The sequence below is a fragment of the Notothenia rossii genome (assembly GCF_949606895.1).
Source record: "Notothenia rossii genome assembly, chromosome: 7".
In the NCBI taxonomy this organism is placed as follows: Eukaryota; Metazoa; Chordata; class Actinopteri; order Perciformes; family Nototheniidae; genus Notothenia; species Notothenia rossii.
In genome coordinates, this window is record NC_136905.1 from 9,684,863 (window position 1) to 9,710,284 (window position 25,422).

General features: G+C 42.2%; 1 pseudogene across 1 annotated transcript; it reads right to left on the reverse strand.

Moving 5' to 3' along the window:
- Nucleotides 1–4,459: 4,459 nt before the first annotated feature.
- On the reverse strand, nt 4,460–24,653 carry LOC307046771 (trypsin-2-like; annotated as a pseudogene). Its single transcript, XR_013810527.1, has 5 exons — nt 24,572–24,653; nt 24,334–24,487; nt 23,573–23,831; nt 4,797–4,929; nt 4,460–4,710 (listed from the first exon to the last, which is right to left on the reverse strand). The product of XR_013810527.1 is annotated as a trypsin-2-like (transcript).
- Between the last annotated feature and the right edge of the window lie 769 nt (nt 24,654–25,422).

Sequence of the window (25,422 nt, forward strand, 5' to 3'; positions counted from 1 at the left end):
ATCGGGTAATCAAGCAGGATGGAACAAAGAGACAGGAAGCAACAGACAAGATCATCATACCGGGGGGTGAACACTTTTCAAAATAAAACAGGAAACAAGAGACAGATCGAGACAGGACAAAATCAAACAGCTCCGGAGGACGGGCAGGAAGGCGGCGTAGGGCGCGATAAGGCCCCTCCGGGGTCAGCTGGATTTCCGGAGCAGGAGCTGGTGGGACCCCGGGCGAGACAGGAACCGGAGCCGGCGGGACAGGTGTAGAAGGAACCCCCGAGGGGACAGGCGTAGACGGGACCCCGGACGGAACATGTGCCGATATCAGCGGGACCCCCAACAGGACAAGGACTTGGCAGGACCCCCGGCAGAACAGTAGTCAGCGGGACCCCCAACGGGCCAGGACATGGTGTTGGCAGGACCCCCATTGGAACCCCCAATTTTAAGTTTAAGTGGACTACCTCACTTGCAGCAGACCACCATGCTTAACTACTGCCGCTACAGATTAGAAAACCTTTATGAAATAAAAGATTAAGAAAAACAACTTATAAATATTGCACCCATGGCCTTCCATAGCTTTAAATCGTAATATAACCAAAGCCTTTAATAAACCATTGAGTATTGATAACAGTAGTTTCTTAACTGCTGTTAATTCATCTACCTCGGATGCAACAGACCACCATAGCTACTGGTGCAAAAACCTATAAAACCTTTATGAAATAAAACATGTACCAAGAGGAAAAAAGATAACAGTAAGAAATCATCTAATGCTTAAGACTGTCTCATAAGAATGTATTTGAGAGCAAACGTGATGTATACAGTTTGCTTGAGGACTAACAGAATATTGTAGCTCACCCTATGATGAGAAGAAACATTAAAGCACATTCCCCTACCGTTCAAAAGGATTCGCCAAGCTTTTATAATGGCTGCTGGATCCTTTCCCTCAGTTAGGAACCATCCAAAAAAGCGAGTGAAGCCAGTATAATGTTGGCAATGCACTTGATGACTAATACTGCATGAAATTAATATATAGTATTCAAAATCCAAATCCAAACGTGTCCTAGCTAGTTATGGTTACTGTAGTATGATAGCATTTATGGCAGATTATTTAAAACTAATAGATGGTGATGTTGGCCATTTAAGGTAAATATATTTACAGAAAACTTGTGATTTGATAAATCAAGCTGTAAAAGAGTGATGCTATATACAGCAGCGACGTGCATAAAATATAAGAGGGTCAAAGGTCAGAGATGTCAGAGTGACAGGTGCCACATCAAAGGGATTTGGAGGTGGGACTAAGGTTTATGGGGGTCATAAATCACTCTCTTATCAGGTACTTAACCTCATTTTGAGCAAAACAGTGGTCTTTCAACTAATGTCAATGTTTGCAGTTGACAAGACTTCTCAGATTGCCCGTATCTTTGCAGAGGTTAACTGGTAAAAGCTACAATTTGTGTGTCTTATTTTGATGGAAATCTTATTGAGAGATTGTTTGGCAATGTGTGTTTAAGGAAAAGCACAATACACTTTAGATAAGAATTGGACATAATCACTGTGAAGTCAGTGGATTGCAGAATAAGCCTTGACTTTGGCATTTGGACGATTGACATGTAATTTTTTTGGAAGCAGATATGACACGAGAGGCTGAAGCTAAGTATGAACAAGACATTTTACAATACACCTTAACTAACTAAATAAAACACTGTAAAAGGGATATGCTTAAGCTTAAAAAATATTGAACTGGCCATTGTCCTCTCAGCCTGAAATGTCAATCACTTCAATAAATGGTAAAACAAAAAAGAAAAGGTTCAGGCTGAATTTCGGTTTAATTAGCTTGTTAGCTTATTGGAGCTGTGCATGTTGCTAGCGGGTTGCTAGGCCACCTCACGAGCTGCGCCAGGTGATGTAAACAAGAACACCTCCATAGACCAGACTGTCTCAGTTTGTAGACTGCTCGGTTCAGGGTCCAGCCTACGGCTGCGGTGCTGTTTCTCTATAAATCCATGCTGAATTGGACCTTCTGTTTCATTCTTCTTCTTTAATGGCGACTTCCAAACAGAGTAGACGAGAGTTATCGCCACCTACTGTATCACTGCAGCATTGTTCTTTGTTACTTCCGTTTCATTACAATGACTTCCGTTACAGCAAGAATCCCCCTCACACACATAAGTGAAACACATGCACATTCCCTACTGGGAATCTTTCAGTAAAATGTTTTGTGGAGTGTGTGTGTGAAGTTAATTTTCAGTTGTGTGCGTGTGAGGTGTTCAGAAGTGAATGTGAGAGTATTTCAGTAGTGTGTGCGCAAGGCCAGATGTGTTCAGTATTGTGTGTGTGTGTGTGTGTGTGTGTGTGTGTGTGTGTGTGTGTGTGTGTGTGTGTGTGTGTGTGTGTGTGTGTGTGTGTGTGTGTGTGTGTGTGTGTGTGTGTGTGTGTGTGTGTGTGTGTGTGTGTGTGTGTGTGTGTGTGTGAGGTGTTCAGTTGTGAATGTAAAAAGATTTCAATAGTGTGTGTGTGAGGTTCATTTGCAGTTGCGCGTCTGTGAGGTTAATTTTTAGTAGTATGTGTGTGAGGTTTAATTTTCAGCTGTGTGTGGGGGTGTGTGTGTGTGTGTGTGTGTGTGTGTGTGTGTGTGTGTGTGTGTGTGTGTGTGTGTGAGTGAGAGGTGTTCAGTTGTGAATGTGAGAGTATTTCAGTGGTGTGTTTGCAAGGACAGATGTTGTCAGTAGTGTGTGCGTGAGGTTAGTTTGAATTTTGCCGTACATGGCCCCTCATAGTTATCCCAAAAACATTGATTGGAGTAAAGGGGTAAACTGGGACTTGTAAAGAAATGAATCCCCCTCCTTATCATTCTCTGTCATGTTCAGGTCTGCACGAAATAGATTCTTCCTCTGTCTGTCTGCTGGAGTTTTTAAGGGGAACCTTCACTTTACACTTCATTGCTACAGAATATAATCTTATCAGTTTTATTGAGAGAAAATACTTCCTCTAGCCCCTATAGCTGACTGCTTCAGATGCTATTTTAAAGTAATATCTTTTCTAAGCTAAACTTAAAACAAGCACTAGTCTTGTTTGTGAGCAACCCTGAGGTCTAATAGTGGATACCCTGTTATCTCAAAAACTTTTGTTAAGAGTATAGGGTGAGTTGTTACATTTAAGTAAAGGGCTTTCGCGAGTACGGGGATTTTTACAGCCTCTCTGTCAATTATTCTTATCCTTACTGCGAGAAAGGAAATAGATTACCTGGAAAGATGACTTATTTTTTATAAAAACAACACTGTGGACACCTTTCAGAGACATAGTCGCAGGTAAAAACTCAAAGCCCCCCCCCCCTCTGTGTTCATAGGTGCAGCAGGGTGGGAGGGGGGTGTGGGAGGGTTTAGGGCTCTGACGTAGGTGCAGCAGGGTGGGAGGGACAGCATGGGTGGAGGAAGAAAAAAAAAGGGGGAGAAGGGAAACGATTTGTTTTAAATAAACTTATTACCTACCTATACAACTTCAAAAGACATACATAAATGTCATATAACCTTATATTACCACAAAAGAGTCAAAAGTAATATTAATCCATTATTGAAGAACATTACCTTATAGAGGGCATTACAACCACAAAAGGTGACCAAAACAAGTCATACTATCATCATTGACTATAATGGTTTCATCGTTGACTATAATGACCTACTAACGACACTATAACAGGTTTCACATCAAAGGGGCAATAAAGTCTTATCACCCCACTATTGAGCAACATCCTTTATGAGGGGGCAATAAAACAATAAACAAACAAGTCATAAAAGATAAGAGGGTCAGAGATGTCAGAGTGACAGGTGCCACATCAAAGGGATTTGGAGGTGGGACTAAGGTTTATGGGGGTCATAAATCACTCTCTTATCAGGTACTTAACCTAATTTTGAGCAAAACAGTGGACTTTCAACTAATGTCAATGTTTGTAGTTGACAACTTCTCAGATTGCCCGTATCTTTGCAGAGGTTAACTGGTAAAAGCTACAGTTTGTGTGTCTTATTTTGATGGAAATCTTATTGAGAGATTGTTTGGCAATGTGTGTTTAAGGAAAAGCACAATACACTTTAGATAAGAATTGGACATAATCAATGTGAAGTCAGTGGATTGCAGAATAAGCCTTGACTTTGGCATTTGGACTATTGACATGTCGTTTTTTTGGAAGCAGATATGACACGAGAGGCTGAAGCTAAGTATAACCCAACACTGAAACAAGACATTTATGATTTTACAATACACCTTAACTAACTAAATAAAACACTGTAAAAGGGATATGCTTAAGCTTAAACCATATTTAACTGGTCATTCTCCTCTCAGCCTGAAATATCAATCACTTCACTTCATTCATGTCTAAGGAGAGGAAGCCCTGCACGGCCTTTATTGTCTATGTACTGTAAATGGGACCATCGATTACAAAAGGAACATCTTGCTGTAATCTCTTCCGCTGCCTCTCTCTTTGACACTTCCCACCGTCGCCTCCTGTCTCCTTCAATTTCAATCTCCCTCTGATTTCCCCTCTCCTGTAGTTCTGTGATGGGAGATCACAGCCTAGGAGTATGTGGAGAGAATATCGTTGATCCAGGGCATCAGAGAGCAGACTTTGGTATAAACGCCCGGGTAGTTGGGTTGAGCGCAGCCCTGGCCCCAGGACACGACACCCTGCAGCTCTCCGTTACACACCAGAGGACCACCAGAGTCACCGTGAGCCGGAGAGAGACATCACTTTATTCCCTCCACCTCATTCAATATAACCTCATTGTATGTGCCGTGTAATTGTTTGAAAATACCTGACAAGCATCCTTTCCTCCCTCCAGGTATCCAGCGCACACCATGCGGTCAGTGATCAGGCCGGGGAGCCATCGCAGTCCTTTGGAGAAAGGATGGGGACTTCCACACACTGGAGGTAAAATGGGTTGAAGACTGCAGATAAGAGCGAGACAAAATGATTAGGAGGGACACAAAAACCCCCCCAATTCAGCCTTATATCATGTGTTAAAATGCACCGATGTATTAGTGACTCCAGACTATCAGAAACATGCATTATTGATTATACTGTATATCAGTGACGTGCGGTGAGGTTCATGGTTACTATTCGGTTATTTTCAAAAGATCTTTTAGTCTGATGCTTCGATTCATTTTAAACAGACCGTTCAACAAAAGGATACCCAACATCTAAATATTGGATTGTTCTTCCCATGATATCCCATTTTCATTACAATGGTGGTCTTACCTTGACTTGAAGATGAAGTCCATGCTCTCCTTCTGGACAACAATCTCTATTACTTTTTTGTAAAAGTCCTCCTTATCTCTCTAGTTTCAAAAGTCTAGTTTGTTTTTTGCGTCTACCGTCTCGGCGTAGAATAATAGTAGCAACAAGAACTCGGGGCTCACGTGCGCCCCTTTCAGTGCGGCAGAGGTTATGGCTGCCTCCCCTGGTGCTTTCTCATTGCTGTTATATGATGAGACCAGCGAGCCTAAATATCATATACGTGAAATAAGTTATTTAGAGACTATGGATGGCGAGGACAAATGTAATAAAGGAATCTACAAACATTACATTGGTGACCTACAGTGAGATGGTAACAGGCATGCGCTTAGGGCCCGCTTTCCACCAAGTTTCTGTGGGGTGACGCATTCTGAGGTGAGGTAGATCTCATCTGTGCCTCACCTTACCCCACAATAACTGGCTTGAGCGTGCTCACAAAATAAGTGGGCGCGCTAAATTAGTGCCCGCGCTCCAGGAAGTTACTGTGGGCTTACGTGAGGCAGACCTCGTCCCTGCCTCAATCCTCATCGCTCCCATGGAGCCTAGTTGTAGAGGAGCTCGGCAAATTTGCTGATTTTGACTATAAGAAGCGATTGGAATCATACAGTAACCATAACTAGCTAGGACACGTTTGGCTTTGGATTTTGAATATATGGTAATTTCATACAGTATTAGCCATCAAGTGCATTGCCAACATTATACTGGCTTCACTCGCTTTTTTGGATGGTTCCTAACTGAGGGAAAGGATCCAGCAGCCATTATAAAAGTTTGGCGAATCCTTTTGAACAGTAGGGGAATGTGCTTTAATGTTTCCTCTCATCATAGGGTGAGCTACAATATTCTGTTAGTCCTCAAGCAAACTGTATACATCACGTTTGCTCTCAAATACATTCTTATGAGACAGTCTTAAGCATTAGATGATTGCTTACTGTTATCTTTTTTCCTCTTGGTACATGTTTTATTTCATAAAGGTTTTATAGGTTTTTGCGCCAGTAGCTATAGTGGTCTGTTGCATCTGAGGTAGATGAATTAACAGCAGTTAAGAACTGTTATCAATACTCAATGGTTTATTAAAGGCTTTGGTTATATTACGATTTAAAGCTATGGAAGGCCATGGGTGCAATATTTATAAGTTGTTTTTCTTAATTTTTTATTTCATGAAGGTTTTATAATCTTTAGCGGCAGTAGCTAAGCATGGTGGTCTGCTTAAACTTAAACTTGGGGGTTCCAATGGGGGTCCTGCCAACACCATGTCCTGTTCCGTCGGGAGTTCCGTCTACACCTGTCCTGTCGGCTCCGGTTCCTGCTCCGCCGGGGGTCCCACCAGCTCCTGCGATCCAGCTGACCCCTACGCCGCCTTCCTGCCCATCCTCCGGAGCTGTTTGATTTTGTCTTGTCTAGATCTGTCTCTTGTTTCCTGTTTTATTTTGAAAAGTGTTCACCCCTCATCTTGTCTGTTGCTTCCTGTCTCTGTATTCCATCCTGCTTGATTACCCAATATTGTTCACCTTGGGCCCCTGCGTTTTCTCCTCCCTCCCCACCTGTGTCTTGTTCATGTGATTAGTCTTGTGTGCATTTAATTTCTGGTTTTTCTGTCTGTCATGGTGAGATTCTTAACGTTGTTGGAAGGGTTTATGTTCTGAGTGACATTATGTTTTGCCTTGCCTAGTTTTGACTTTGTTTGCCTGGTCTAGTTCTGGAAATAAAGGATTCCTGCTTTCAAACCTATTTTCTGCATTTGCCCTCCAGCCTCCAACCCCTTGGTCCAAATTTTAAATAAGGTGCACAGATGACATAACCACACGGTGTTGTGCTACGAATGGGCCGAAGTGGGCAAACACAAAATGAGGAGTGTGATAAGAAAGTACATTTGGTTTGAAACAGAGTGCCAAGACTGTGAGGACACAGATTGGGTCAAGAGAAATAGAGGGGAGAGGAGAGGAGGAGGCGGGGGGGGCGGTCAGGTGAGGGGGACGAGCACTGTGGGGCTGCTGGGATATAAATTTGAGCCGAGGTGTGTGTCCAGGAATCTTCTGAACATTCACCTGACACCATGACACTCCTGGCTCTACTGCTGCTGATCGGAGCTGCTGGTAAATACACTGTAATACAATAGTGTTAATTTTGTCAGCTATTTTTTTATTTAGTCTTAGTCCTGTATCAAATGTCCTTTTAGTCATATTTAGTCACCTTCATCCTGTTTGTATTTAGTCAAGTTTTAGTCGACTAAAAGTCTGAGCATTTTAGCCTACTTGTGGTTAATGAAAACTGTTGACATTTGAGTCTTTTTTAGTCATCAGATTATATAGAAAACTTAAGTCAAACTAGTCTAGCCAAAACCAACAACTTGTGTATTTGTGGACAGAATGAAATGAAATGATCTCCGCGCTACGGATGCTGCATGCATGCAAGTGACATGTCATATCCAAGGATTAGAGACGGTTGGAGGCTGCTGTTTTGAGCATTGCAATATTTTTTATTTCACTGTTATTTATTTATGATTATCTTTAGGCTCAGCAAAGATTTGATGTCAGCTGTTGCTGACTTTTTAGTTAATACTGAAAAAGATCCCTGCTGGCTTTTTCTTTAAATACAATTTTAAAATGTCGATACAGTAGCTGTCCTTTTTTTAAATGTCTAAGCTAAAGTTTTTATAGGTGTTGCTATCTGCTATGTGTAGCGTAGTTCTACAAGCAAGTCAGTGCATTCATTCGGTGGTATCAGAGAGTTACAAGGGTCTGTAAATGCAGTGAAAACAATTGACCACAGCAAATCTTTTATATTAAAAATGTATTTTTTACTTTTGAATAATTCATTACAAAAAATGTATTGAATAATTTAATTCATATAGCCTATGTGTACACATATAAATCATTCGTCAAAACAGGGCTAAATTTGATAAAATTATAAAAGGTATATGTGGTCAAATGAAGAGCCGTTTGGGAGCCGAAAGAGCCGGCTCTTCTTGGTGAGCCGAGCCAAATGATCCAGCTCACTAAAAAGAGACGGAATTCCCATCACTACACACAACTGCTGACCAGCCGCAGCACCGGCAATTTAACTGCTAGGAGAAAAACTGACTATCAGATGTAACGTTATCTTTGATAATATTTCGTCTCCTCCTTTTTCGTCAACGGAAGTAAAGAGAAATTCTGTCAAAGTTTTTATTTAGTAAACTACATTTTCGTCTCGTCACTTTTCGTCAACGATATTGCATGTTGATTTCGTTACAGTTATTATTTACTGACGTCGGTGCCGTCTCGTCATCATCTCGTCTTAGTCATTGAAAAAAAGGTCGTTGTAGAACATATTTCGTCATAGTTTTAGTCAACGCAATTAATACTATTATACACACATTCACAAAGATACACACACAAACAGTAAACAGTACATAGAAAACATACTGTAGTGTAAGATACTAAATAAAAAAGATGAATGGTTGTGGTTGAGGATAACAAATGTATCTCTTTCTCTGTTTGTGTGTTTGAAACAGCTGTAACAGCTGCACCAGCTGCAACAGCTGCAACACCTGCAACAGCTGCGACACCTGCATGGATTTTTGCTGCAACAGCGGCAACCCCTGCAACAGCGGCAACAGCGGCAACAGCTGCGACACCTGCATTGATTTTTGCTGCCACAGCGGCAACAGCTGCAACTGCTGCAACAGCGGCAACAGCTGCAACAGCGGCAACAGCGGCAACAGCGGCAACAGCTGCAACAGCGGCAACAGCTGCAACAGCGGCAACAGCGGCAACAGCTGCAACAGCGGCAACAGCTGCAACTGCTGCAACAGCGGCAACAGCTGCAACAGCGGCAACAGCTGCAACACCTGCATTGATCTTTGCTGCCACAGCTGCAACACCTGCAACAGCGGCAACACCTGCATTGATTTTTGCTGCCACAGCTGCAACACCTGCAACAGCGGCAACAGCGGCAACACCTGCATTGATTTTTGCTGCCACAGCGGCAACAGCGGCAACAGCGGCCACAGCGGCCACAGCTGCAACAGCGGCAACAGCGGCCACAGCGGCCACAGCGGCCACAGCGGCAACAGCAGCAACAGCTGCAACAGCTGCAACTGCGGCAACAGCGGCAACAGCGGCCACAGCGGCCACAGCTGCAACAGCGGCAACAGCTGCAACTGCTGCAACAGCGGCAACACCTGCATTGATTTTTGCTGCCACAGCTGCAACACCTGCAACAGCGGCAACAGCTGCAACACCTGCATTGATCTTTGCTGCCACAGCTGCAACACCTGCAACAGCGGCAACAGCGGCAACACCTGCATTGATTTTTGCTGCCACAGCTGCAACAGCGGCAACAGCGGCAACAGCGGCCACAGCGGCCACAGCTGCAACAGCGGCAACAGCAGCAACAGCGGCCACAGCGGCAACAGCTGCAACAGCTGCAACTGCTGCAACAGCGGCAACAGCGGCCACAGCGGCCACAGCGGCCACAGCTGCAACAGCGGCAACAGCGGCCACAGCGGCAACAGCTGCAACTGCTGCAACAGCGGCAACAGCGGCAACAGCGGCCACAGCTGCAACAGCGGCAACAGCGGCAACTGCTGCAACAGCGGCAACAGCTGCAACAGCGGCAACAGCTGCAACACCTGCATTGATTTTTGCAGCAACACCTGCAACACCTGCAACAGCTGCAACACCTGCATTGATCTTTGCTGCCACAGCTGCAACACCTGCAACAGCGGCAACAGCGGCAACACCTGCATTGATTTTTGCTGCCACAGCGGCAACAGCGGCCACAGCGGCCACAGCGGCCACAGCGGCCACAGCGGCAACAGCGGCAACAGCGGCAACTGCTGCAACAGCGGCAACAGCGGCCACAGCGGCAACAGCGGCCACAGCGGCCACAGCGGCAACAGCGGCAACAGCGGCAACTGCTGCAACAGCGGCAACAGCTGCCACAGCGGCAACAGCGGCCACAGCGGCCACTGCGGCAACAGCTGCAACAGCGGCAACAGCGGCAAGAGGCTGACCCTTGCAGCCCTCTGGTGTGTGACGGAGAGGTGCATGGCCTGGTGTCATTGGGTCAGATATGTGACGAGCCAAACTACCCCGGGGTCTACGTCAAACTGTGTGAGTTCCACTCCTGGTTTGAAGAGGTCCTGGCAGCCAATCCCTAAAGAAATTACCAGTTTATTTTCTTCACTTCTCCCACTGGTTCACACCCCTGGTTTTTATTTTTCTGTCTTCTCTCTGGTGCCAATCAAGACTCTTAACACACATGTGCCAGAATGTTGAAAACTAAATAAAATCACTTGCTATTCACTTGTCTGTTCATGTCTATAATATGAAAACATACACCAATCACTTATACGCTCAAGTATGTGTTAGGTACAGGTTTATGTATTTGATTTAATACCATTTAAGACAGTTTGATGGTGCTCTATCGCTTTGATATACAGTAGAGCAGAGGTCTTCAACAGGGGGTCCGCGACCCCCAGGGGGTCCGCGGAGGTACTGCAGGGGGGTAGTGAAATCTTTGGTTGATTAGACAATTGTTTACATTTCTTAATTTATTTATTTTTCCTTTTTTTTTTTTCCCACAAATTGAAATGTCTTTAAATGCACATTAACATGAATCCAACATGTTGTAGCAAACGGAGAAATGGAGGCAGAAGACATTATCTTTCAGTCAGCAATGCACGCATTCAGCTACACACAGTGGCTATCTCAAGCTAGGCGCCGGTTCACTCACAGCAGGAGACTACCCCAGACCTGTCCCACCAGGCCTCCTGTACACAAAGGGGAGGACCCGCCCCTATCGCTGCTGTGCCAGTCACGAGGCCGCATGACACACGCTGGCTCTGTCAGGTTCCCCGTGATTGGCTGAGAGCCTATTCAGTCCCCAGTTTACGAAGGACCCAGACACAAGGATGCACGCTGCAATATTATTGAGAAGACCATACCTTTATATATATATAAAAATTGATCGTTTTGCAACTCCACCAACAAAATCCACAAGCACAAGAGAGATACCATCCACCTCAGAAACCACCAGTGAACATGCAAGTGGCGAGGTGGAACCTGCTGCAATGTAGCAGCTGGGTCATTCCAGAATTTGAGGACATTTCATGTCCCCCATATAAAAAATCTAATAATCCATGCCCAAAATGCTAAAACATGCACTTGTTGTGTTAAACATACTTGTCTTGAGACAAAATGTGTATAAAATTGTAGAAAAAGTGGTTTCAAAATATTATTTAAATTATCAAATAGCCCTCGAACATCCCCTAAAATGGCATTTTTCTCTTGTCCCCGCTTCTTGGTGACCAACTTGCATGTCAAATATAACATTTCAAATAGGGATTTTATTTACTTTTTTTGGTATTATTCTATTGATATATGTCTCTTGTAATGGTAAAATCTATTTGTTAAATCATAAACATATTTTAAATAACAGTAATTTTGCACAGAAGGTGTGTCCCTCAACATGCGTTCAACCCTGTTACCCAAACCTTTTTAGATTGGCACAGGAAGTGAAAAAACTGTAAATCAGATGACACAGTGGAAGTGACATCAGCAAGCCATGTGCTAGTGCCATGGGTAGACCAAAACTAAGTCCTCTCTTTTATTTTTCATATTTTTACAATCTTTTCAGTCGTAAAAGAGTGTGGCACTCTGACCCACTCAACCCTGTCACTGATATTACCAGAATAAAGCATATTAATTTCAAAGTTATCTTTCTTGCATTAGATATCCAAGTTTGTCATTGCCTTGGAAAGTATAGCATTACATGCTACATCTAGCAATAATTCCTGAGGTTAAAGGCTCAAATTAGCATTGATTTTCAACCCTGTTACTTTCAACCCTGTTACTATAATTAGAGTAACAGGGGTAATTCTTCATTGGAAAATATACATTTGATGCCAAGCTGGGCAAATCACTTTTTTTTTTAAATAAAAGGTTCATTTTTCAAAAATGTTGGTGTCTAAATTGTCCTCCAATTCTGGAATGACCCAGCTCATAAGGGTAAGCGCAACGAAGACCCGAATATATGCAGATAATTATCTGAAGTTTGGTTTTACCTTTAAGGAGGCAGATGGCATTGAATTTCCTATGTGTGTCATTTGCTCTACTGTTCTTTCAAATGAATCTATGAAGCCATCAAAGCTGCAGCGTCACTTGGAGACAACACACAGCCACTTAAAAGACAAACCTGTTGAATACTTCCAAGCTAGCCTCAAATCCCTCCAAGGTCAACAGATATTGATCAGAAAATCAGCCAAAGTTGGTGAGCTAGTTAGTTGGTGAGCTAGCTTTGAAAAGTTGGTGAGAAAAAAAAGCTTTGAAAATTTGGTGAGCTAGCTTTTGAAATGCTGAAATTGCTCTTCGGATTGCCCAGAAGAAACAGCCATACACACTTGCAGAGGATTTAATATTGCCTTCAGCAACCGATATGTATAAAACAATGTATTGGAATGATATTGACATTAACAAACTGAAAACCATTCCAGTGTCGGACACAACCATAGCTCGTCGTATAGACGAGATGGCATCTGATGTGAGGGTGCAACTGATAGAGAAGCTGAGGTTGGCAGATGCATTTGCATTACAATTAGACGAGTCAACAGATGTGTCTAAGGACGCCCAGCTTCTGGCGTTTGTGCGCTTTGTCGATGATAAGGAAATGCAGAAGGAATTTTTATTTTGTAAGTGCCTCCCTAAACGCAGTGATTGATATTTTTTTCAAAGAAAATTACATTCAGTGGACAAAATGTATTGCGCTGTGTACTGACGGTGCAAGAGCCATGGCTGGTTTAAAAAGTGGACTAATCGCGCTTGTAAGGGATGTGTCTCCGCAAGTTATTTGGACGCACTGCATGCTACACAGGGAGTCACTTGTTGCCAAAGATATGAGCGCTGAATTGGCAGATGTCATGGACTCTGTAGTGAAAGTAGTCAATATAGTCAAGAAGAGCGCATTGCAAACGCGTCTCTTCTCTAATCTCTGTGCTGCTGAGGGAGAAGAACACACTGCGCTACAGTAGGCCTACTGTACCATTCCGAGGTTCGATGGCTTTCACGTGGAACAGTGTTGTCACGTGTGTTGGAATTGCGCAAGTCTATTCGGGAGTTTTTACTTCTCCAAAAGCGCACAGAGCTGGCTGCACTTTTCAGTGACAATGTTTGGGTCACCAAACTTGCCTATCTTGCTGATGTTTTCGCTGAGCTGAACAAACTGAACAGTTCAATGCAAGGCCCCAATACACATGTCATTCATCTGTATGACAAAATGGAAGGCTTTTAAAAAAAAATCTAAAGATGGAGGGAGCGCATCGGGGAGGAAATATTTTCCATGTTTCCATCAGTGGATGAGCTGGGAGATTCTGCTGTGCTCTCGCCCCACGTAACACGCACAATTATTGCACATTTGGAGGCGCTTGAGGGACAATTTGGGCACTACTTTTCTGAGGCTGACTCCTGATGCAGGGACAAGACATGGATACTGTTTCCATTCACAGACAACGCAGCAGACGGCACACGCCTGATAGTGACAGAGAGGATCAGCTAATCGAACTATCCACAGACAGTAGGCTACGTTCAGACACATATATGACACAAAATCACTCACCCAGTTCTGGATCTCTTACCAGAAAGACTTTCCGCAATTGGCAGGAAAAGCTATGATGAGCCTTTTTCCCATTGCAACAACCTATCTTTGCGAAAGTGGATTTTCCTCACTCGCTTACTTGAAATACAAATACAGTTCAAGGCTGCAGCCTGAGGCTGATAGGACCAAGCCCGCCTTAACTTGCCATCAGGCCCTGGGGCTGATAGTTTTTGTAGGCCCCCTATTTAAACAACAAATCAAAGTCATTTATAGCCTCGGCAGGCTCTGTGATCGCACTTCTCCACTCTGCTCTACACGCGCCTGGTCCTCTCCTCCATATGAGTGACGTATCGGGCCTCCCTCATGTATTTGTCCGGTTGCCGTTGGCTCCCCTCCACGTAGCAAGTCCTCGTCGTCCTCTCCATCTCCTCCAAACAGATAATGTCCCTCCTGTCTGTTTTTCCTCTCCCGCTACTCCATCGCTATCAGAACCAGACGGCCTACTTGTCTCCGAGGCCCCGCGGCCGGCACCGCTGCCGCTCGGTACAGAACTCATCTGTCCTTCCTCCTCATCCTGGCCTACAGGTTTAAAATAACCTGTAAGCTTCGGCATTTTTTGTAATAGCTGCTTGTCTCGAAACTCCTTTTCCCTCAACAATTTCCTTTTCCGAGCGCCACTCAAACTTTTTCTTCACTCAATCACTCGCAATTTGAATAAGTCACATGTGAAACATATTCTCATTCTGACGTGTGGGTGTTTGTGTATATTTGCGTTTGTGTGTATTGTGTTTGTTTCCCGGGGAAAACCCTCACGAGAAACATCGGCTGTTGTTATGCCTGCTGTGACGTCAAGTTACTCCGTTCTCCGCTTGTAATTATGCCGTTACAAGCTTCAAAGTTGTATTTATCATCTGAATTTGCCGAAACAAGTTTAATATTCTGAAAGCCAAGACTTTGTTTTTTTTAAATCAGATGAAAACAAACTGTAACGGACCTTGCTGTGTTATCTATCATTACTCTACGTCTTACAATAATAATTTCAGTGGAGGGAGGGGGGCGGCGCTGTGGAACAGCAGAGTGGCGAGGGAGAGCTGTCGTCTTCCCTTTACAAGATTCAAAAATGTATTTATCGTGTGATTTTGGAAATGAAAGTTTCCTATTCTGAAAGCCAAGAATTTGTTTATTTAAAAAAAAAAAAAAACACCCGAAATAAAAAAAAAAGAATTTTTTATTTTATTTTTATTTTTTTTAATTGGCTCATGATAGGCCCCCGATCTCCGTAGGCCCCTGGGCTTCAGCCCAGGTCAGCCCGTGCATTAAGGCGGCCCTGGATAGGACCCTCTGCCTGACAACCTCCATCCGTCCAAGGTTAGATAAGCTGTGTGCTACTCATCAGGGTCAGACATCTCACTAATGTGGGAGTATGTGTGCCATCCACAGATGGTTTGAGGATTCATTGTCCCTTCTACATGTATGTTTAAAGTTCAAATCTGTGAATTATTTTAATAGCTCAGTGTTGTGTGCAAGATGTATGTTTATAAATGGCAGTGGCATGGTCACCCTGTACCTTGCACTTGTTTGAAGTTAAAACTTGAATCTGTGAATTATTTTAATAGCTCAGTGTTGTGTGCAAGATGTATCTTTATAAATGGCAGTGGCACGGCCACCCTGTACCTTGCACATGTTTAAAAATAAAAACATGAATATATTAACCTGTGTATTATTTGAATAGCTTAGTATTGAATGTACAATAACAGAGTAGCTATGTTTATACACGGCACTCGGCCCCATTTAATATAAAACACAATTGTATGCCATACATATAGTAGGGGGGTCCCTGCTCCAGCTCTCCATCAGTTTGGGGGTCCCTGGCCTGAAAAACGTTGAAGACCCCTGCAGTAGAGGGTTTAAAAGCTGTTAGAAGGAACATATTCATGGTATGGGTTAAACAGTGAGGTAGCACATTTCACATGTGATAGCCCCCTTCCTTTTTCATAAGGGTTAGGGTTATAATGTCAAGCATTTAAATAATTTCCATTATTTAAGGGGGGCTCATAAAATGCTTTAATTATAAAGAATAAGTGCTGAACCTACTGCTGAGATAATGGCAGTGTAATTATTGAACAGTAGGAGGCCTCAGTGAGAAATCTTCCTGTCAGTCCCACCCACTCATTATTGACTTCCAGGTCAAATTTGTCTTCTCTGATCCCCACTCTCCGTTCCTCCCTCTCTTTGCGTCTTTGTCTCTGTTTGACTGGGCTGGAGGGCCCGAGCCACGCTGCTGCACCTACACACAAAAATATATTATACTAAAATGTCTGACTCAACTCTTAAATACATTTTCATTTTAAAATAATGATATATATTAACTTCTAGCTAGCCTTTCAAACAAAGGTGTCACTCAGAGCATTACTAATTGCTGCATTGCAATAATAGCTGGAACTGTCATTTATGTGTTCTGCAATAACTTGCTAAATGTCTGCTATGAAAGGGTCTATGAATAGGATTTATTTGGGGTAAGAAATACAAGATGTTAGCAAGGATTATACGATTCACGTCAGCAAGATTTACTTATAAGTAAAATACATTGTGGACAGACTTTTGCGAGAGAAGGAAATACTCATTTCATTTGCATGAAATAGAATGAGACACATCCATGAAAAAAAAACCTATGTTAAAAAATAATTTGGCACAACAGGGAAGACTTGACATGTATGTATTGGTCTGTGAAAGGGAACCATAGATTTGTCATGACATTTTACAGTTTTTGAGACACATAATGTTTCAAGTGGAGAATAATCTGATATATAGTTTCAAAGACTGTATGTGCACAACACAAGTTTATAAAATGCCAGCCCTCTGAGAGGAAGATGCAGACTTTGCTTCCGTGAGATATTCAGCACTGCTTAAAACAGAACAATACTAATCAGAAATAGGTATATACAAATAAACACAATGCAATATTAAATAAACAAAGGCATGACAACCACAATCTCAGATGGAAAAAATCCTTAAATCACTACACTGGCTCCCAGTGGAACTGAGGATTGAATACAAGGTCTCCCTCCTCACTCACCAGTGTATCCATGGAACTGCCCCTCCCTACCTCAAGGAACTCCTCACCCCTCATACTTCCTTGCGGACCACCCGCTCCTGCAAATCCAACCTCCTCAAACCCCCCAGGACCAAGCTCCGTACTATGGGAGACCGGGCCTTCTGCTCGGCTTCTCCCAGTCTGTGGAATGCTCTCCCCGACCACATAAGAGCACAGACCATGGATGCTTTTAAAAAAGGCCTCAAAATGCATCCGTTCAAAAGAGCCTTTTCCTAGACCTTTTATTTATTACTACCCTTTTATTTATTTTTTATTGTATGTTTTTCTTCTTTTTATTCACTCTACCATGTTGTGTACTGTTTTTATTTTTGTCCCATGCTCACTGCTTGTGCACTTCGGGATTTGAACTCAAATATGAAGTGCGTTATAAATGAAACCCATTATTATTATTCACAATATGTGTCTGTTTTTCCATTTTCAGTCTGTCCAGTTTACATCATTGCAAGTGAATTACTGTTGTGGCAATCCAGCACTCACAACAGGAAAGAATGAAACAGAGAGGAATCAATAAAACACAAGCAGGCATACTTGAAATGAATCATTATTATTTAGTTGCGCAACACCAAACAGCAATGGGGAAACATTACCTGCCCTCAAGCAATCATACAGCAATGCTCCCACGAATACAAGAAACACAGGGCAGATATAGATTTTCTAAATGACACACGAACATGTTCCCTAATCATGTTTGACGCACACACATTGTCAGTTCTCCTAAACTTGGACATGTTCCAGATGTCGAAAGGTCATTATCTCATGACGTCTTTAGGAGTCTTGCAGGATATGAATGATCCAATTACCAAACTATATATACGTCTGCACATGAACGCACATACATTTCTTTACATTAACTAACACACCAACCTCAATGTTTTCCCTCTAACTCTATTATAATCTAAACATCCTCTTTGTCAGCTCACTTGAAGTGCATAATTAGCAAAGAGACAATTAGCCTCTTGGCTCTGAAAACTGTAATTTAATAACATACCTAGTTACTATGACTATAGGTCCAAGATTGATATAACAATTAAAATGTACAGCTCAACGTGGATCTACAAAAGCACAAAATGTTTAAGCCTAAGGGTGTTGATTGCTGTCTGACACAGAAACAGAAAAACAGATTGTTTTAGGTTTCAGAGACAACAGATGATTTAGTTCTCACCTCTCCACACTCTAAAAACGAATTCAGGCGACCTTTCACTTCCACTTAATTAAATGCATTGTTGCAAGATAGAAATGTGAGTTAATTGATTTAGATAAACATTTTAAGTTGCAAACATTAATTTATAAGTTGTGTTGACGGAATAATGTTGGTAATTACATCAACTTAATATTGTGTGTAATTTGAACTTTGATTTCTGCGTTAATTCTTTTAAAACTAAATTCAAGTTGTACTAAGTAATGCAATTGGCTTGATAACTTAATTGTTCTACACCTTGTGTTAAGGATTTCAAGTCCACTCCCACTGCCTGGACAAGTTCAGACAGTTAAGACAAATAGAAATACACAAAGGACATTTTAAGGTGAGTGTCATCTTTTGTCATTCAAAGACAGTGGATAGCCTTGTAGTTGCACTGTATAGGCAAATTGCTGTTTGACCAAAATTAGCAGCCTTTGAACTGTGAATAGTTCTGTGAGAGGATACAAAGTAGTAGAGGCTACTGTGAGAGTAAAAATACTTTGGTTTCTATTGTGATATCGCTTTTTATTAAAAGAAAATCTTGTTGAAGCAGATCAAGGACATGCTTCTTGAGGTAGGATCATAAACATCTTTGTTACATCTTTTGTAAAATGTATGTGTGTGATCTGCAGATTGGTGGTGTTGTGGATATTTTAAACTCGTCAATACTGTAAAGATGTACAATGAGAGTAATCAATAATAAACTGGTGAAAGCAGGCAGCGTTGTCTTTTGTTGGTTCTTTATTTGAAGCGCTTCAAAGGTACATGTCTCACAGAGTATAGAGTAGTCTGCAGGAGTGCACACAGGGTATAATGTGTGTGTGTGTTTTATAGAGGACTGTTGCTGTGCAGGAAGTAATAAAGATCAGACTTTCTTTAGAAAACTGTTATCTTACAATGCTCTCATAGGGAGGGCCGCATCCTCCAGGTACGACCTTGGCGGGATGCTACCTTGTGGTACAACAGGTCGAGTTGACCAATACAATTTCTAAGCATAATATAATCATTTGGTTTTACCATATAAAGTAACAAAAGAAATTGCCACTACATTCCCCCCCTTTTGATAATATTTGATCAATCAAGAAAATAAAACAAATTACAGGATAGACTGATATAACACATCAATGAATACATTCCATTGCTGGTTTAAGTAAACACATCATAAACATATCATGGAAAGTGGCTGTTTGTGTGGAGGACAGACTTCGTATGTGGAAAGCAAAAGAATACTGAAACGAGGAAATGGCAATTTTACACACAATTTTACAGTTCGGTGTCCGACTCTTCAGAGTCGGAATCAGTGGGGGCTGAATCTGGGTTGGCCGTAACATTGTCCGTGGTTTGAGGGAGAGCGGTGTATTGTACAAATATGGTTTGAATAGAGTAATTTGAGTTGTCTGATGTGATACAATTTGACTTTTTAACATACTGATATGTTTATTCAAAACCATTTCCAAACACACAATGTCATGACTTTTTCAAGATCTTATGCACAAACTATGACTTTCTTTAATATGTTTAGAAATCCTATACTGACATAACAGACAAACTATATAATATAATTCTTAACTAAATACTATACTTGGACTTTTTTCAAGATACTTTTAACATACTATACTAGTACTTTTAAAATGAATGTTCGGACATTCTACACTGTGACTCTTTTTAAATTAAATATATGAAATACTATACTATGACTAGGATTGGTTCAACATACTTTCATCATTCAACATATTTTGACCTCCTTCATGATATTTTCATAATATTCTATTATTTTACCTCTTTTTCTCTATATTTTATACAAACTATACTATGACCGTTTGGAAACTCTGCTATTTATTATTTACCTTTTATTTTTATTTTGGTTGACTTATCATGAGGTTTGTCAAAGCGGACAGGTGTCGTCACAACAATAGCTGGGGATTGTGGGTAGTGTAGTCTCTTTGGCGCTCCACATTTCAGAGAAAACAAGTTGTTTCTCAGAATTGAAGGGGAAAAACACAAAAGCATTGTACACAATTTAAACCTATCAATGTCGTTTAATTAACAATGATAATCTGGTGTTTTTGAGTTGATGAGTAGCGGAGATATCACTGTCAAATCAATCGACAGTAAGGAGAATACTTACTTCCGGGTGCAATTCTCCGTTATCCAATGGGAATGGACGCTCACATTGCCTTTAAGAGCTGCTGACATAAATGAATGCGGTGCTTCCCTGAGCGTCAAATACCGCCGCCAATGGGAATACATTGCAATCAGTTGAAAGCTCTTTGCGTCCGTTTATGAAGCTGAAGGAGCCTCAGCGCGTCCCAACTGCACGCCATGGGACCCTGACCAAGCGTCGCTCCTGGACGCTTAGGGAGTGAGAGTGTGTTGGTTTTGTGTGTGGGAGACACTGTTATCTATGAAGGGCCGAGTAGGCCTAAATTAAAACTCACCTCGCACACACACTACTGAAAACATCTGGCCTTGTACAAACACTACTGAAATACTCTCACATTCACTACTGAACACCTCATACACACACAACTGAAAATTAAACCTCACACACACACACTCCTGAAAACATTTTACTGAAAGGTTCTCAGTAGGGAATGTGCATGTGTTTCACACAAGAGGGTCAAAGGTCAGAGATGTCAGAGTGACAGGTGCCACATCAAAGGGATTTGGAGGCGGGACTAAGTTATATCTCTCACATGCTCCGCCCTCTACTGGACTCTATGGGTATTACCTTATCATGCAAGCATTCACCTACTGAGATTTCTATAGACCTAGCCGGCCCCGGGGCGGGCCTACCTGAATGCGTGCGCCTCTCACTTCCGTATAAAAGGAGGCCTCGCCTCCTGACCATCATCCTTTACTCTTCAGTGAGCGGAGGTGATAGCCTAGCACTGAGTCCGAGACGTATTTTTTGAGAGAAAGGAAGAAAGAGGAATTAAGAAAACAAGTATTTTTTGAAATCGTGCCCTGGCTTAAATAGCTGGCGCCGATCCCCACCACCTCTGCTTCGAGTGTTTGGGGGAACAGGATATGGCCGAGGCGGTGCCATTTCACGTTCGCCATTCCTTCCGAGTCCGGCGTCCATGGAAGTCCACCGCCCAGGGATGTACTCTCCATGGATGACGATAATGGCGGCGGGTGTGTGGGCTACTCGCTCATTGCTAGAGATGCCCCCGCCTCACCAGGTCAGAGCGATTATTGGGCCGCAAGCTTGGTCCACGGGCCTTGCCCCAGGCCCGGTTCCCCCGGGGACCGGTGCTCGGTGGCTTCACATGATATAGGGTCGACCCTACTTCATCACAGGCCGCCGCTGCCTGCCGTGTGATGTCCCTGGGATATCACGTCACATGGCATTTTCCAAAGAGGACCGTGTTGATCTCCTGGGAGCCCTCGTCTTTACGGAAAGGCTCTTTGGATCGATCTCCTTGCTCACGGGATAAGGAGTAATCGCAGCGTGGCTGATTCTTGCCCATCCCCAGAGGAAACTCTGTCCTACACTCCCCGCCAACTGCTGTAAACCCCAGTATCCAGCAGGTGGGCGTGTGCACGTGAGTGGAATGAACCGTGTGCTGTCAAAGCACTGTGCGGGTTCAAGAGAATCTATTGCATCGGGGCTCCGCCCACTGTACCCATAGAGTCCAGTAGAGGGCGGAGTCTGTGAGAGATATAACGCCGGGTTACATATTGTAACCCTTGTTGTATTAACACAGGCGCAGCCCTCTACCCTGGGGCACTGTCTGTCCTATACCGCTCGCTGAAGAGTGGTGAAGGATGACGGTCAGGAGGCGGGGCCTCCTTTTATTCGGAAGTGAGATGCCTACGCATTCAGGTAGGTCCGCTACATCTATAGAAATCTCAATAAGTGAATGCTTGCATGATAAGGTAGTACCCATAGAGTCCAGTAGAGGGCTCCGCCTGTGTTAATATAACAAGGGTTACAATACGTAACCCGGCGGTTTATGGGGGTCATAAATCACTCTCTTATCAGGTACTTTATCTCATTTTGACAAACAGTGGTCTTTCAACTAATGTCAATGTTTGTAGTTGACAAGACTTCTCAGATTGCCCGTATCTTTGCAGAGGTTAACTGGTAAAAGCTACAGTTTGTGTGTCTTATTTTGATGGAAATCTTATTGAGAGATTGTTTGGCAATGTGTGTTTAAGGAAAAGCACAATACACTTTAGATAAGAATTGGACATAATCCCTGATACAGTCAGTGGATTGCAGAATAAGCCTTGACTTTGGCATTTGGACTATTGACATATACTGTAGTTTGTTTGGGAGCAGATATGACACGAGAGGCTGAAGCTAAGTATAACCCAACACTGAAACAAGACATTTTACAATACACCTTAACTAACTAAATAAAACACTGTAAAAGGGATATGCTTAAGCTTACTCCACCGTATTAAGGTATATATAAAGAGATTAGTCTAAGGAGAGGAAGCCATGCACGTCCTTTATTGTCTATGTACTGTAAATGGGACCATAGATTACTAAAGGAACATCTTGCTGTACATTAAAAATGTGTTTTGAAATTAAAAACTCGTTCGGAAAATCTTTAAAACAAATTGAGATAATGAACATTTAATAGACTTGTGTTAGCTTATCTTTTCAAAACCAAGGGTTGCCACTTCATTTGCCCTCAAGCTAATGCAATTTTGTGAAATGTTTCTGTTTATTGACATTAGCTGTTCTTGTTTGACTGTGGTTTATATTTGTTTTTTGTTGGAAATGTCACCCCTGAATTGAAATCCAGTACTCATAAAACAATATATCTACACTGGGAGCAGATAGACAATAATAAACACATTGTTGCATCACAAAACATTTTATTGATTGAGCCTTGACATCTCACATTTCACATGTTGTTTTCTTTCTCCCTCGGCTTCTCCTTGTGTCTCACTCTCAGTCTCTAAAGGTTTTATAGGTTTTTGCGCAAGTAGCTATGGTGGTCTGTTGCATCCGAGGTAGATGAATTAACAGCAGTTAAGAAACTACTGTTATCAATACTCAATGGTTTATTAAAGGCTTTGGTTATATTACGATTTAAAGCTATGGAAGGCCATGGGTGCAATATTTATAAGTTGTTTTTCTTAATTTTTTATTTCATAAAGGTTTTATAATCTTTAGCGCCAGTAGCTAAGCATGGTGGTCTGTTGCAAGTGAGGTAGTCCACTTAAACTATTTTTTTGTTGACAACAGCAGTTAAGATACTACTTTAGCAATACTCAATTATTTATGAAAGGCTTTTGTTATGATACGTTTTAAACCTATGGAAGGCCATGAGTGTAATATTTTATCACGTTTTTTTTCTTCTAGTAATCTCAACCACAGCAAAGACAAACAATAGGATCACAAAAGAATAAAAATGATTGTACCATGACCCATTGATGACCTTTAATGTGAGGATCAGGCACACCTCACCTTGATCAGAGTAGATGTTTCCCCATTCGGACACCATGCACATGTCCCCGGCTGCAGGGCAGGCCTTGGGCAGAGCGACGGGCTTCACGTATTGGTTCACGGTGACGGGGTGCGCCAGCTTCATCAGCATGATGTCGTAGTCCAGGGTCTGGTAGTCGTAGCTCTGATGCCAGTAGATGGCGTCCACGGACATGAACTGCTCCGTGCCCTCGTTCATCCAGATGTGGTTGTCACCCAAAATGGCATCAGTGAGTAAGGGCTAAAAGAAGATACACAGAACAACATTAGCATAGTTTCTTTAACACACAGAACATATAAAAACGTTTGTATATGTTAATATACAAACACTTCCTGCAACGGTCAGACTGTGCAGTCACTCAATTATACGGACTCTAACACACTGCTCTGCAATAACACTTATGTGCAATATTTACTATTTTATGCCACCTCACTACCTCAGACTGTTTCACTAATATTGAAGAGATGTTTGTGCTATGTGCAATATACACTGTTTACTTTTTACACAACTAATATTTTTACCCTGCTGCTACCTCATTACCTTTACACGTTCACTAATCCTGCTATCTGTTTTTGTTCCATGGATGTTTACTTATTCGATATCCTTTTATTAACGCCTCTTCATTTAATATGTTACTCTACTAATCCTGTTTGCCTTTTGTCTGCACAGTCCCTTTGCTCTAACACTGTACATCTCCCCGCTGTGGGACGAATAAAGGATGTCTGATTCTGACAACACCGACTTTTGCCAGCAGTGGGCAGCAGAGACTATCCACTGGTCGTTGATGAGGGAGCCGCCGCAGTAGTGGTAGCCGAGATTGATAGACACCTGCCAGGGCTGAGAGTGGGCTGTACACTGGAATCCACCCACAATCTTGTCATCCATAGGTGCTGCAGCTGTGGTGTTAGGCAATAACAATAATCCATATATTTATCAAAGTTACATTTCTTACTTATTATTGTTGTGCAGATGTGCTTTACCTGCAGCGCCCCGGAGTGCGAGAACAATCAGGCCAATCATCTTTACTCAAGCCTTCCTGCGACCAGACTGGAGGTGAAAGATCTGTCACTCACTCAATTTATAGCTAAACTCCTCTGCATCTGTCAATAATCTCCCTCCTACTCCACTCCTCCATACCTCCACCCAATTATTACAGATTATTTATTTTTCACCTCTCTGGCTTTTACTCAAGGACATCTTTTTTTCTGCTATAGGGGAGAGTGGGGTAAGTGAGCCATTTTTTTGTTATGCTGTCCTCTAAGCAAGGAGAAATGACACACAGTCAAATGAAAGCACACACGTATAATTCAGGATGTCTCATATCAATGGCAATGATAAGAATTTATATTTGATCAAGGGCAGTGAAAATATTACTTCTAAAAAAATTGGTCCAACTTGCCCCAGTTTAGGGGTAAGTTCATCCAGGTCAGGGGGTAAATTGAACCACTGTTGGGTAAATTGACCAATTCACTTTTTCCAGTTTAAACCTGGGCATACCTACCAAAAATCTTAAAGGTAACTTTAAACAATAAATAACAAACCAAATACAAGTTTAGTTTTTCAAATATTTTAATATACATTTCGATTGAATTGATTTTTTTTTTCTAACATGTTAAAAGGAAAAGTAATGATACAAATGGTGATACAATTTCATACAGTTTACCAATCAAACACAGGGTAAATTCAACTTTACATGTAACCTACAATGAGCTCTTATTATCAACTGGGCCTACTTTCATTCTGCTACTCCATTGAACCACTGGCTCAACTTACCCCAAGGCCCATGGTTCACTTCACCCCATAGCTACCATTTTAGAATAGCCTAGCTTAA